Source organism: Helianthus annuus, chromosome 12 (assembly GCF_002127325.2).
Source record: "Helianthus annuus cultivar XRQ/B chromosome 12, HanXRQr2.0-SUNRISE, whole genome shotgun sequence".
NCBI classification, from domain to species: domain Eukaryota; kingdom Viridiplantae; phylum Streptophyta; class Magnoliopsida; order Asterales; family Asteraceae; genus Helianthus; species Helianthus annuus.
Window position 1 is genome coordinate 113,277,202 of NC_035444.2, and position 14,569 is coordinate 113,291,770.

A 14,569-nucleotide genomic window follows, 5' to 3' on the forward strand; every position below is an offset into this window, starting at 1 on the left:
TAGTTAAAGAGATTGATTCGTCAATCTAGTTAAAGAGATCATGTGTTGATCTAGTTAAAGATATCATGCATTGATATAGTTAAAGAGACCATCGTTCGTCAATCTAGTTAAAGAGATCATGTGTTGATCTAGTTAAAGATATCATGCGTTGATATAGTTAAAGAGACCCTTTAGTAGTCTAGTTAAAGAGATTGTTCGTCAATCTAGTTAAGGAGATTGTTCGTCAATCTAGTTAAAGAAATCATGTGTTGATCTAGTTAAAGAGACCCTTTGGTGGTCTAGTTAAAGAGATTGTTCGTCAATCTAGTTAAGGAGATTGTTCGTCAATCTAGTTAAAGAAATCATGTGTTGATCTAGTTAAAGAGACCCTTTGGCGGTCTAGTTAAAGAGATTGATTCGTCAATCTAGTTAAAGAGATCATTCATTGATCTAGTTAAAGAGACCCTTTGGTGGTCTAGTTAAAGAGACTGTTCATCAATCTAGTTAAAGAGATCATTCGTTGATCTAGTTAAAGAGACCCTTTGGTGGTCTAGTTAAAGAGATTGTTCTTCAATCTAGTTAAAGAGGTCGTTCGTCGATCTAGTTAAAAGATCATGTGTTTATCTAGTTTAAGAGATCGTTCGTCGATCCAGTTAAAGAGATCATGTGGTGATCTAGTTGAAGAGACTCTTTGGTGGTCTATTTAAAGAGATCATTGGTTGATCTAGTTAAAGAGACCCTATGGTGGTCTAGTCAAAGTCATCACAAGATTATTCGTTTGATTTTTCTTTCTCTACACATCATAAAATGAACTGTGCGGACTGTGCAAGGAATTACGTAATTATGGATGCATATATAATTACGGAATTCTGTGCATAGAAACCACAGAAAGTTTTGTCATGTGTAAGAACCTATAGTGATAAGAATAACGAAACGGGAACAAGGGCATGGTGGATACGCCGCTGGTACTTCCTATATATAAGTGTTCCTTATTACATTGCATGTGTGGCGTTATTTAAGGTACTAGAAGTTCTGGACCTTGACCAATGTTGTTTTATCTCTCCGACTCCAATTTCGAGCACACACAAGTTTCCTATAATAGTCTTCATAGGAAACATTCTTCCATCCGTTGTTTGAAACTCCAAAGTTCATACGTCCCTCGTATTTTTCTACAACAAGGACATCACTTTAATAATTACATGACGCTCTTGAGGTTTGGTACAATCATACACAAACCTATTGGAATGAAGTTTAAATCTTCGGATCTGAACTCTTTGCTATAGGCACCAGATGAGTACAATTAATGTTAGTGCATGCATCTGTCGACTTCGTCTTGTATCGAGTCTTACTCAAGATATGTTAAAACAGGGCACGTTGCACAAGGAAATAGATTTAGGTGGTTTATAATATGATTTCGCTTGAATGGACCTTATTCCGCTTGAAATGACACTTGTCATTTTCAAGCGGAATTAGCAACTTTCTAATTTCGCTTGAACTGTTTCTGTCCTCTTCAAGCGGAATCAATACCCCTATATATACGTGTTCAAGCGAGATCATTTGTATCTTTTTGTGAACTTGGATACCGAGGTGTTGCTGGTTTTCCTTTTGCGTGTAATCTGTTATATATCAATCAGAACTGAGTTTAATGTGAATTGCTAGCTGTTTCTAAGTCAGTTTCTTAGTTTCCGCCTCTGAAACTGATCAAAACTCCTCTGAACGACTCGTTCGGGTCCGTACACGATCGTACAAGTGGTATCAGAGCTCAGGAGGAGGAGTTCTACCGAATTCAGCTGGTTTACATTGTGTTTTTTGTCTTCTACACCTTCTTTATTCAATAGAACAAGATTTCACGGTTAAAATAAGTTAAATTTTTCACAGTTTGTGTTAAAGTGCAAATTAACAAACCCTTGAAAGTTTCACAGCAAAATTCGACTTAAAAATGACAGAATTGGACCTTCGAATTGATTTCGCTTGAACGGACATTTAGTGATTTCGCTCGAAAATAGTTATTTCGCTTGAAAATTTCAAGCGAAACCTGATATTCCGCTTGAAATACTTGAGATTCCGCTCCAAGTTGGATATTTCACTTGTGATAAGAGATTCCGCTTCAAAGTTATTACTGATTCAGCTATAAATTGTTAGCTTTTGATTCCGCTTGAAGTTGTAGTTGATATTTCGCTTGAAATAGTTAGTGGGGATTCCGCTCGAAAACATCATTTCTGGGTATTTCGCTTGAAAGTGCAGTTTTTAGAAAAAAGTGTTGCCGAAACATGGATTCTGAATTCAACAATGCGTTTGCTACAACCCCAACTACTCCGGCTGACATTGCTAAGAATATGAACATGGAAAATGAAACTGGAACAATGCAAAAACCCCTGAAACTTATGGGAATGGAAGAGTACCATGTATGGAAGAATCGTTTTGAAAATTGGGTTCAGGCAAACCATCTAAAAGCTTGGGAAAGCATTGAAACAGAATACACCAGACCACAGTCTGCTTTGAATGTTGATGAAACCATTTCAGAATTCACAGATCAAGAGAAAGACAGTTATAAAGGAGAAAAAATGATGTTTAGTCTTCTACAACAAGCTGTCAAAGAAGATATCTTTATTTTGCTTCAGCATGATGGGAGTGCATTTTCGATTTGGGAAGCACTTAAAAAGAAATTCGAAGGAAGCACCGAAGTGCTCAAGAGTAAAGCATCATTGTTGAAAAAGGAGTTTGAGTTGTTTACTAGTATGCCTGGTGAGACTACAAAGACTCTTATTGAGAGATACTGTCACCTGGTGCGTACCATGTCTCAGCTGAAAATCACTAAAACTCGAGTAGAATGGGTGGAAAAGCTAGCTGACGCCTTACCGCAGAAAGAGTGGGGTACTTATCTTATGATCTTAAGAAATTCTAGAGAGTTTAGCAGATTGTCAATCGGACAGTTTATTGAAAAACTTGAGGCACAGGATCTTTAACAGTAGAAGATTGCCAGAATGAACAGCTCAAGTCATCAACAAGATATCAAACTGTATTACAAAGGAAATATTCAAACTGTTGAGGCTAGTCCAAAGATCCAAACTGCTTTCAGTGCAGGAAATTCATCCGGATCAGTTAGTCAAAGTTCAGTCAACACTAGTGGATTTTCAAATGTTAATCCTCCAAGCGTTCAAAGTACAATTGTTGGTAGTGAGCATATGATTCAGTGCAATGTGGCTTTGCATCTTCAAAATGGACAGAATTTTTCTGAAGAGGTTGTGAAAAATCATATGGCATTACTGTTCACTGTGTTGGAATCTTATGAAGGATTGATTGCTGGGAGAATTGGTAATCCGATGCTCACAAAGGAAGATTACGACTAGATCGATGCAGAAGAATTGGAACTTATGGATATAAAATGGGCTTTAGCTAGTGTTCTGAGAAGAGCTGAAAAGTTCAAAATGATTACAGGATGAAATGATTTTTTGGATGCTCATCTTTCATCTTTAGGTTTTGATAAATCTAAAGTTACTTGTTTTAAATGCAGGGAGAAAGGTCACTTCAAAAGAGAGTGCAAAAACCAGGAGTATAGTGGAGCAAAGAATCCTTTTAGGAAAGATGATTACTATCGAAAGGCTATATATCAACAAATCACTAATCAACCGCATCAACAAAAGGATTCACAAACTGCACATGAAAAAATGATCGAAGATGCAAATAAGAAGGCGTATTATGGCATTATTGATCAAGATGATGAGAAAGTGGCTGAAGGTTTTAGCTAGGACAAGTACATTCCAGCTGATTCAAATGTTAAAGCTTTTATTGCTCAGATTGTTCAAAAGCCAGAGTTGATAAAGGAATGGATGGCTGTGTTATCTGATGAAGATGAAAAATCTGTTTCTTCATAAGATACTTCAACAGAAAGCAGTGATGATGATGATGATGAAGAAATTGAACAGATAAATGTTGGAAAAACTCATTTATCTTCTGACAGTTTTGAATTTCATTTTGCAGATAAACTGAAGAAACTCAAAGAGAGAAAAGCTGCAAAAGACAGGAAAGAAATCAAGATTGTTGAGAAGATAATTGAAGTAGAAAAGGTGATTGAGAAGATTGTGGAGGTTGAAAAGATAGTTGAAGTCACAAAACCTTGTCTTACATGTTCAGAATCTTGCAAACAATGTGAAGAAAAAGATAAGAGGTTTAGTGAATCAGAAAAGTTAAAAGAGAAGTTATTGTTCGATGTCAAGAATTTAAAAGAATCATACGATGTGTTGAACAAAACAGTGAACAGTTTGCAGAAAACTAACTCTAAAAGAGAAAATGTTTTGAAAATGATGAATGCAATAATGATGTCAAAGCAGAAAGAGATAAATTTTTACATTGAAGAATGTGCGAAATGGAAGCAAGGGTTGGATGGTGAAAAAGTTGAAAATGAAAGAATTAGACGTTTATTAAGAAGTTATACAAGTTCTGATTACTTAATTGACAGAATTTATCCAACTGTTGCAGGTTTTGAAGCGTTTAAAGATGAAGAAAAGAAGTCAAAGAAGAAAACGGATACTGGTAAGAAACAGAGTGTCTGTTATAACAAGTGTCCGCCTCCGATATGGGAAGGGTACTCACCTAGAAAACCAAATGAGGAACAAGTAAAAAAGGCGGTCAATATAAAGTTAGAGTCCGAGTTAACCGATGTATTACCTGACAACATTGACATCACATTCACAGCGCCCGACACAGATCATGAGTCCGAATTAATTAAAAGAATGGTCGATCAGGTGTTGGATAAGGATGAGGAGTCAGAGTCAAAGTCCGAGTCCGAAAGTTCGTGTTTGTTGGTCGGGAGTTCGAGTTCGTCTGAAAAAAGTTCAAATCGTCGGGAAAACGGTTTTATAGTAAAGAATTTTTGTTGTCAAAATCTCATTTGAATGACAAAACATTTGAAGTTGCATATACTTTGAATGATTCTGACAAATTATATTTTGATAAAGAATTTCCAATAAGAAGTATTCGATTTGACATGATCAAAAAGGTTTTCAAAATGACAGAAATTAATATTTCTGAAATAAAAGATTCAAATCTTAATGAAAAACCTAAAAAATACACTTCAAGAATTCAACAACGGTTAAACAAGAAAAAAGGTTCTGGTTCTGGTTTTCAAAAGAAACCAAACCATAACGGTAATTTCAAAAAGAAAGGTTTAGGTTTTATTCCCCCTGAAAATTATAAGAATGAGAAAATTTCTAAAAATACAAAATTTGTTTCAGGACCGTCTGCTGAGGAGGAAAAGAAGAGCTCATTCTGGAGACAATCAAATCAAGAATTTCTTGCTGCGAAGAAGAAGAATGAAGTTCAAAGAAAAGAAACCAGAACCTGTTTTAGATGCAATGAAATTGGTCACATTGCATGGAAGTGTCCTAAAGCAACTAACATAAAACAGGGAGTTTCTGGAAAATTGAAAGAAATAGTTGTTGATAAAACCGAACCACCAACTGAGAAATTTAAAGTGTTTAAAAATTCAACATATGAAGTTGGTGAATGTACTAAAAGGTTTTACAGGAGAAGTGTGAAACTTGATAACCAAAAATGGGTTGTTAAGAAATCTGAGGCAAAATCTGGCGATGAATCTGATTCCACAAAATCAGAGGAGTCACATGTTGTTAAAAAGAGTGAAAACTCAGTTCCTTCAATGGATGATGAGAAGTTTCCACCATAGAGGACTGAGAATTTTAAAAAGAAATTTGGAAAAGTGGAGATCTCGAATCAATTTTATTCTGAAAAGGATGAATTTGATGTTGAGAAGGTTTTTAACGGAAATGTAAAGAAAATTTTTGGAAAGATGATGGATAGGAAGGTTGAAGGGGTAAAAGACTTTTATGCTAAAAGGAAAGCAACTTACACCCCAACTGCTGATGAGTTGATTTCACCAAAGGCTGGTCAGGCTTGGGTGGACATTTTCTTTGCTTGAAAAAACCTGACTTGCCGGAGATCCCAAGTTTGTAATCGTGGATCAGGAATCGGCATCATTATTAAAAAATTGTTTTTATGAAAGATGTTAAATTGTTTAAATTTTGACAGATTGTGACTTGCCGGAGCTTCCAGATTGGTAAGTGTAAAGCAGGAATCGGCATCTTGATTGGTAAAATGGTTTGTGTAGATGTTTTATTCCTACATATGGCAAAAATGATAAGTTTTACAAGTGGTACAGAGGTTTGATGATGCATACTTGCAAGAGGTAAATCAGGGACATTAAGTTTTACTTGATTTCCTACAAGAGGTTATAATTGAACAAGATGATGAACCAATCCCTACAAGTGATAAAAATCAACTAAACTAATTTTCAGGAAAAATCATTTTGATTAAAACAAACTTAAGTGTTTTGAAATCATAATGAGAAAATAGTTTGTTGATAGGGGGAGTTCTGATTGTTTATGCCAAGTGGATGGCGAATTGAGGCGATTTGATATCAGTTGTCATCTTGTTTGTACAGTTTGTTTTCAAATTTCTTAATGTGTTTGCTTTTTAGGGGGAGTAGAAAAGTTTCAGAAAATCCAAAAACATTAGAAAATTTGAAAAGAACAAAAACATAAATAAAAAAAACAATTCAAAATGGGTTTTGGTGTATAAAAGAGGAAATGATAGTACATCAGTGGACTGTCACAACATGCTAAAGAAATGGAAAGTATAAATGTGATAAACAATCTCACTGATGATATGCCAGTAGGTTTTTGCACATTTAGTAAATTGTGACTAGATATAAACCTAAATTTCAAACTTGCTTATTTCGTGGGTAACATTTTCTTGGATATATGGTTAACCCCCGAAATCTTGTTTGAAAGTTCCCTCTTTCTGAGATACTAGGTCTTTATACTCAGTGATATCTGGGGTATTATCCCGGGACTTCTGCTGAATGGAAATTCTGACCTAGTCCCCATATAATACTTTCTGCAAATGCTTTGAAATATAAGCTCACCCTCAGAAAAAATGATTATACAATAAAATTGATAATCATTGCTGTTGAAGAAAAGATTCTCTAAAGGGGACACACCAAAAGTTGAACCGTCATCTTTCTGCTGAACGGAAGTTCTGACCTGAGCTCTTACGGTTACGCATTTAACCCCTTTACAGATATCATCTGTGGTATACTCACCTGTAAGACTGAATATTGGGATCTGGATACGGGAGTATATTCAAGTAGTGGGACACGCGGATGAGTTTAAGTTCTTAAGATATTAATATCGTATCTCGGATCAGTTGAACTTTGTGTGAAAATTTAAGTGGACCAGTATACTGACAATCTAGGTGAATTGTTTAGAACTTAAAATGAAATGAAGCTTAACGGTGTTGGTGATTTGTCTCATAAACTGATATGATCCTCTTATACAAACTCACAAAAATATTGTCTGTAAATATTTCTATACTGCATTTCATATAAAAATCCAAAAATATTTTTAGTGTGTTTTAGCATAATTTTGTAAAATCCAAAAAGATTTTCGACAACTGATGTTGGAGAGCTGATTTTCAAAATCCCAAGTGCTGAACATGATGACTATTTTGTGAGGGGGAGTCTGTACTTAAACAAATGTGTTTTAATCAAATCTACAAGTGGTTCATCAGGATTATCTTTGATAAATCATTCTGGTTAATATTTGAGGGAGAGTTTGAGTTGGTGCATACATCTTTATTCTAAATTGTAAAATGATAAATTTTGTGAAATTTCCTTTGAGGTAGAGATTGTGCAGATATTCTGAGTTGGATGAGAGCCAGGTCATGATCTTGGAACAACCTTTTGAAAAGCCAGGTTCTGATACCTGAGATCTTTGTGGATAAAAGTGTGAAAGCCAGACTACGATCCTGAAGCTGATGATGCTGATAAACTTAAGGAATGCCAGCACATTGTAAGGGGGGAGTCTGAAGACTTTAGAGAAAAGTTTCAAAAGTGAAGGAAGCCTAGAGACTGATCGAGACTGAAGATGAGAAGACTCAACACGAAAGACTCGTCAACATCTGAGGGGGAATCTGTTAGTGCATGCATCTGTCGACTTCGTCTTGTATCGAGTCTTACTCTAGATATGTTAAAACAGGGCACGTTGTACAAGAAAATAGGTTTAGGTGGTTTAGAATGTGATTTCTCTTGAATGGACCTTATTCCGCTTGAAATGACACTTGTTATTTTCAAGCGGAATCAGCAACTTTCTAATTTCGCTTGAACTGTTTCTGTCCTCTTCAAGCGGAATCAAGACCCCTATATATACGTGTTCAAGCGAGATCATTTGTATCTTTTTGTGAACTTGGATACCGAGGTGCTGCCGGTTTTCTTTTTGCGTGTAATCTGTTATATATCAATAAGAAGTGAGTTTATAGTGAATTTCTAGATGTTTCTAAGTCAGTTTCTTAGTTTCCGCCTCTGAAACTGATCAAAACTCCTCTGAATGACTCGTTCGGGTCCGTACACGATCCTACAATTAACAAAGTTCGCTGGAAATCCAGACGTGGCCTAGAGTGTTTACTCAGGGAACGAAGAATCATATGAAAGCGAAACAAACACATATGTTTTCACAAGTTTCCTCTAAATTAAATTTCGGGACGAAATTTCCTAAAGTAGGGGAAACTGTGACATTTGTGCCTTTACGAACATCATACAGATACGAATCCAATGAAATCTTATGTTTCATTCTCGGGATTTGTATAATTACATGTGACATTTATACATTTCAATCCTTGTATGATTTCGAACTCTCGAGAAGCTTTTCTGGAAGTTTTACATAAACTGTTACGCAAACGTAATAAGTTTAACACAATGTACACTACGAAACAGTGATATAAGCTAAACATACCCTAAATATCCTTTACATAACTTAGAAATAAGTTTTGAAGGGTTCGGTATCGCAAAAACAAGTTTATTCGATCACATGGACAATTTATGACAAACACGAAAGTCTGTCGATTCTTGTAGCAACGTACACTCCAGAACAAGAAAATACGTAAAACATACCCTTAATATAAGTTAGAAATAAGTTTCAGAGGGTTCGGTATGCCAAAATCAAGTTTCTTCGATCACAGGGACTAAAAGCGTCAAAATGCGAAAGTATGCAAATTCCCGCATATTCTGCATTCAGACCATATACGCACATCCAAAAAATTTTGGTATCATTAAAATATTGTATTTTATTGTTGAGATTGCAAAAATGTCCTTCTTTGTGTAATTTGGATCGTTTATGTGTCCGTTCGAATGTTCCTCGTAATTAACCGCAAAACGCGAGTGTACAACCGAATGAACCGACATCCACAATATTTCCAAGCATATTTCAAGTCCCCTATGCTTTAACATCCTTATAAAGCCTTAAAATTGGGTCAACAGGGTTAAATACGTCGAAAAACAAGTTTGGAGACTGAAGGGACCTGTTTTGCCAAAATGTGAAAGTCTGTCTGAACTGGCTCGCCTGGGGCGACCCATTGGGCCTTCTAGGTCGCGGGGTGCGAGAGATGGAGCTGGCAGAAACTTCTAAAATAGCCTTCCAGCTGTTGCAACTTGTTTTCAAACATGGTTTTTGCAATCTTGTGGGTATTTTAAGTATCCTCAAAGGCTTTGAATGTGGTCCAAACACTTGTAGGGCAATGATTCTTCCTTGGGCAACATATTAAAACGTGGCATGATCTTGTTAATTCATGACCATTTCACCTCCAACTTGCTCAGTCATTCTTTTCTTCATCACCTTCTCTACTTGGAGGCTGCCACTTTGTTGGAGGCTTCCTAATTGAGTTTTCTTCATCCTAGAACACAAGTGAGTGTTCTAACTAGTCTTGTTTATTTATTTTTAGCTATTTCAAGCTAATAGTCAAACAGTGTTTGACTTTCGGCTTTGACCATGAATTGGTCAAGTCAAAGATCAATTGAACTTTGTAATGTGATCGTAATCACGATGGTTATAATCCCTAGCGATTATACCTACTGATTTCCACGTTGACTCGTCGAAGTGACGAGTCAAAGTTTTTGTCAAAATGCACGATTATGTGCATTTTACGATGGAACTATTTTCAGATATCAAAACACTTTGTTTTGATACCAAATCAGTTTTTCAACTAAGTTGAACATGTTTTAACATGTTTAACTCATCACTTCTAGTTTAGTGCTTATTTAGGGTCGTAAGTCAAGCGGTGTTGACAACCGCTTAGACTTTCGAATCTAACCCGTTTGGTCGATCATTAGGATCCGACCAAACACATATTTGTGACCATAGTTATATAGGGAATAACCTCCTGAGGTTATACCTTATGGTCACTTCGTTTGGTTTGTTGTGTAATAGGTTGTTTAGATGCCCTTTGAAAATGATCAAAATGCCCTTTTCATGCGTATATCCGATTTAAGCATATGTGACCAAACTTTTGACACCTAAACTGATATTATAACATTTTCAAACATGTTTGGGCATTTAAGACTTATCATAGGACTAGTTTAACCATCCGAACACGTAGTTACACAAATGACACGTTGAAGTAGCGTAAACTACCTTAACGGGCCAGAACGGGTCAAAAGCACTTAGGTTTCATTCCAAATCAGAATGTAGAATTTGTTAAACCATTTTGTTGGGATTTTTTACATGTTTATCAAAGTGATTTCACCCGTATAAAATCAAAACGCAGCAGAAATAATATTTAAAACATGTTACTTTAAGATATAAATATCATTTATATGCAAAATCCCAAAACCCAAATCCATATATGAATATGCATACTATCAAACATAACGATAGGATGTTTAGAATACCCTTTTGTGTATTAAAGACAATTAATAATTAAAATCTAGAATCCAACGTTATATTTAAATATTAGTTAGGTGACCTTTATCCCTCTATTTAAATTAACAAGGTAGTCAACGTTTGACAATTGCAACTCTTTACAATTTCTAGTCATATGGGATCGGTTAAACATCTTTATGTTTAGTTGGCATGTTTAATCCCATCAACACCTTTTGTTCGCCATGCTTCGGTGACCCTAAGTTCATGGTTTCCAAATCAAGTCGTCCAACTTACACACACATGTGAGTTTATACACATAAGTGGTTAGGTGACCTTTATCCCACAAACATGGTAAACCCACCTCGAACATACAAGTTCCCTCAAATGTGGTTAGGTGACCTTTATCCCACAAAAGAGTTCCCAAGTGAGGATTTGAGTGTTATATAAAAGGATGGTGTTTGACTTGTTTTATAAAAGGGATTTTGAGTTTTCAAAATTCTAGTTTAGAAAAAATTATGTACCATACATTTGCATGCAATCAAATCAATGGTACTTTAGTGAAACCAAATTTTCAAGGTTCTTTCTAATAAAACCCATTTTATTCTAAAATCATTAATTTTTAATAAAACCTTTTATTAACCATTTTAATGATTTTGTCAAGAACCAATTTTAAGCTTGTTGTTGATTATTAGTTTGTTAAGCATGCATATCCAAATATCATTGAAACAATATAAATAAACAACCACACAAGCATAACATACATAACAATAGGTGCATAACCATAGCCAACTATTTTGACAACACTTGTTTGCCGAAACAAGTGTGCCAAAAGGTCCTTCCTAAGGGGTGAAAAATGACACAAGTGATGTGTCGTTGAACTCCCACTTGATCTTGCATACAAATGCTTCAAGTCTCATTCTTGTGCTGTGATTTCTCCACTTTCTTTGTGCTTCCAAAGTTTCTTTAAATTTAGCTCCAATCTCCTTTGAACTTCAAAAATGTGTTTTGGTTATCGGGCTAAAATCACGTTAAGAACTATGAAGTCCTTTAGGCCCGAAATTAGCCAAAACCAAAAAACGCATTTTTTTGTGCATCTTCTTTTACAAAAAAAATATCCTAATACATTTTTCTAGTAAAAATTAAATGCACCTAATCTATTTATTTTACATGCCAAATGAAAAATAAAAAAATTACATATCTTACAAATGGAAGAACAAAGATTATAATTATTACAACCCATTGAAATAATAATAAAATAAATCACAACACAATCATTCAACACAAGGTCATGGCTAGGTTATATGCACCAAAATATATATCCAAATATATCCATTAAAATCAAGAAGCAAAAATGGTTCCCTTTTATAATCATTTTCGGCTATGTACAAAAAACCGAAAAGATAAGTTTTGTCCAAACAAACAAATCATCCATATGAAATAATTTTTCAAGATTCCCTTATGCATGTTATAAAATAATCTTGAAAAACAAAGGGATAACCATATTTAAATTTTCGGCCATAGGGTTTTATTCAAACCCGAAACCCGAAAAATTTAATCTATTGAAGCATGCACTCATATAAGCGGCTCTAGATGCCATTGTTGGGATTTTCTACATGTTTATCAAAGTGATTTCATCCGTATAAAATCAAAATGCAGAGGAAATAATATTTAATACATGTTACTTTTAAGATATAAATATCATTTATATGCAAAATCGCAAAACCCGGATCCATATATGAATATGCATACTATCAAACACAACCATAGGATGTTTAGAATACTACCTTCTTGGAGTAATAGGATGACGAAAAGGATGATACTTCTTGAACGGTTGCCTTCAAGTGTAGAAGACCTCAAGCTTGTATACCCCAAGCTTTCCAACAAGCACCTTGAGTTTAGCTAGGATTTGTTACACTTATGATCAAAACCGAAAAGCTCATTGGAAACCCTTTATGACCGAAAATTTAGAGAGCAAAAACATGTCTTAAACTTTGGTAAATTTTCTCTAGTCTTTTTATTTTTTTCATACAAAAATAATATAAAAGATGAGAGAAGTAGCCACCTCCTTCACTACACAATCAGGAGCCTTCTTACACATGCAAATGCATGAAAGATGATTGGACCAAAATTATGTCTTGGGAAGACATATGGGGGGCGGCCCACCTTATTATTTTATAAAAAAAAAATCTTTTATAATAATTTAAGTCTTGGTTTATATTTATAACTTTTATAAATATAACACAACATATTTAGAAGACTTTATACAACCTTTTAAAATGTTATTTAACCCATTAAATAACAAAATAAAATGTTCTCTCAAAATAAATTATCTATATAATTTATTAATTTCTCAAGTGTAATTATTTAGAAAACGAATTTCTAAATATTGTAAGTGTTAATATTTATTTGTTTGATCATATCACAAATAAATATTATAAGTGTTTTTCTTGCTTGTATTTGGGTATGAATCGGCTTGGATCATAACGTACTAGCCACATCAATTTAATATGTGTCTTGGGCATACAGAATCCAACAATCTCCCACTTGCACAAGATACATAGAAGATTGATGCAAGTAGTAAAGACCAGCTAACTATAGTTTACTACCCCTAATACGTATGATTATATGTCCCATTCAATAACATCATCCCCTTCAAGTCCCTTACTTGAACATGATTTAGGTGAATCTATTATTTATCCTTTCGTTACATATGTCATGTTAAATCCAGAGACATAGAGGGATCACTCTCTGTTGATTTAACTTTAGCAGGCCTTAGACATCTTACTCTCAACGAATAAGAGGAACAAATCCCTTCTTGACTACATATGTCTCTCACAATCACCTTGTACCACACCTGAGTTTAGCCTTATGTACTGCCTTGCTAAAGACAGCTAAGAACTAGGTCAAGGTATAATACTTGGTGAATATCAAGACCCAATATGTATCTCAGGTCAGAGTATACTATGATATTCGCCTTTACTCAAATTTACTTATGATCAATCACAAATGATTCCATGCAGTAATATTTGAGAGCGAGTCAGTCCAATATCTGTATCCCACAAATATCTATGAACTTTGGAAGCAACACTTTGCTCTATATTCATATCTAATGAATATCCACCAATCCGAATTCATAATAGTCTTACATTCATATTTGTTCCCACAAGTATGATCGACCACGGACATTTAGAATAATTAACTTATTCATGGATTTAAACATGCTAAAATGAAACGTAACTCAAAATACCATAAAAGAGTTAAATTAACAATTGTTCCAATATCCAAATACAAAAATAGATCAAATACAATCACTAGAATATCGAAGTCTTAAGGCACATGTATAACCCTCATGTTTTGCCCGGTCAAGGAGCTTCATGAGTGGATCCGCTGTGACATCTGTGTCACTTCAACCATCAAACAAATACCAAATCAATGAAATATTGTGTTTCACACTTGGGATTTGTATAATATGTGTATCATTTGTACATATCAATTCTTGTTCGGTTTCGAGCTTTAAATCGCTTTCTAGAAGGTTATACGCGAACTAATGTGTAAATGTAATCAGTTTAATGCAACAAACACTCCGGAACAGTGACATATGCTTAACATACCTTAAATAACCTTTACATAACTTAGAAATAAGTTTTGGAGGTTTTGGTGTGTCGAAATCAAGTTTATTCGATCGTAGGGACTATTTATGTCAAACTGTAAAAGTATGCCGAATCGAATAGTAACGAACATTACAGAACTTGATCATAAGTTAAACTTACCATAAATATCCCTTACCTAGCTTAGAAATAGGCTTTGTGGGGTTCGGTGTGCTAAAACAAAGTTTTTGGTCAATCAGGGACTAAAAGCGTCAAAAAGTGCACAAGTTTGCATTT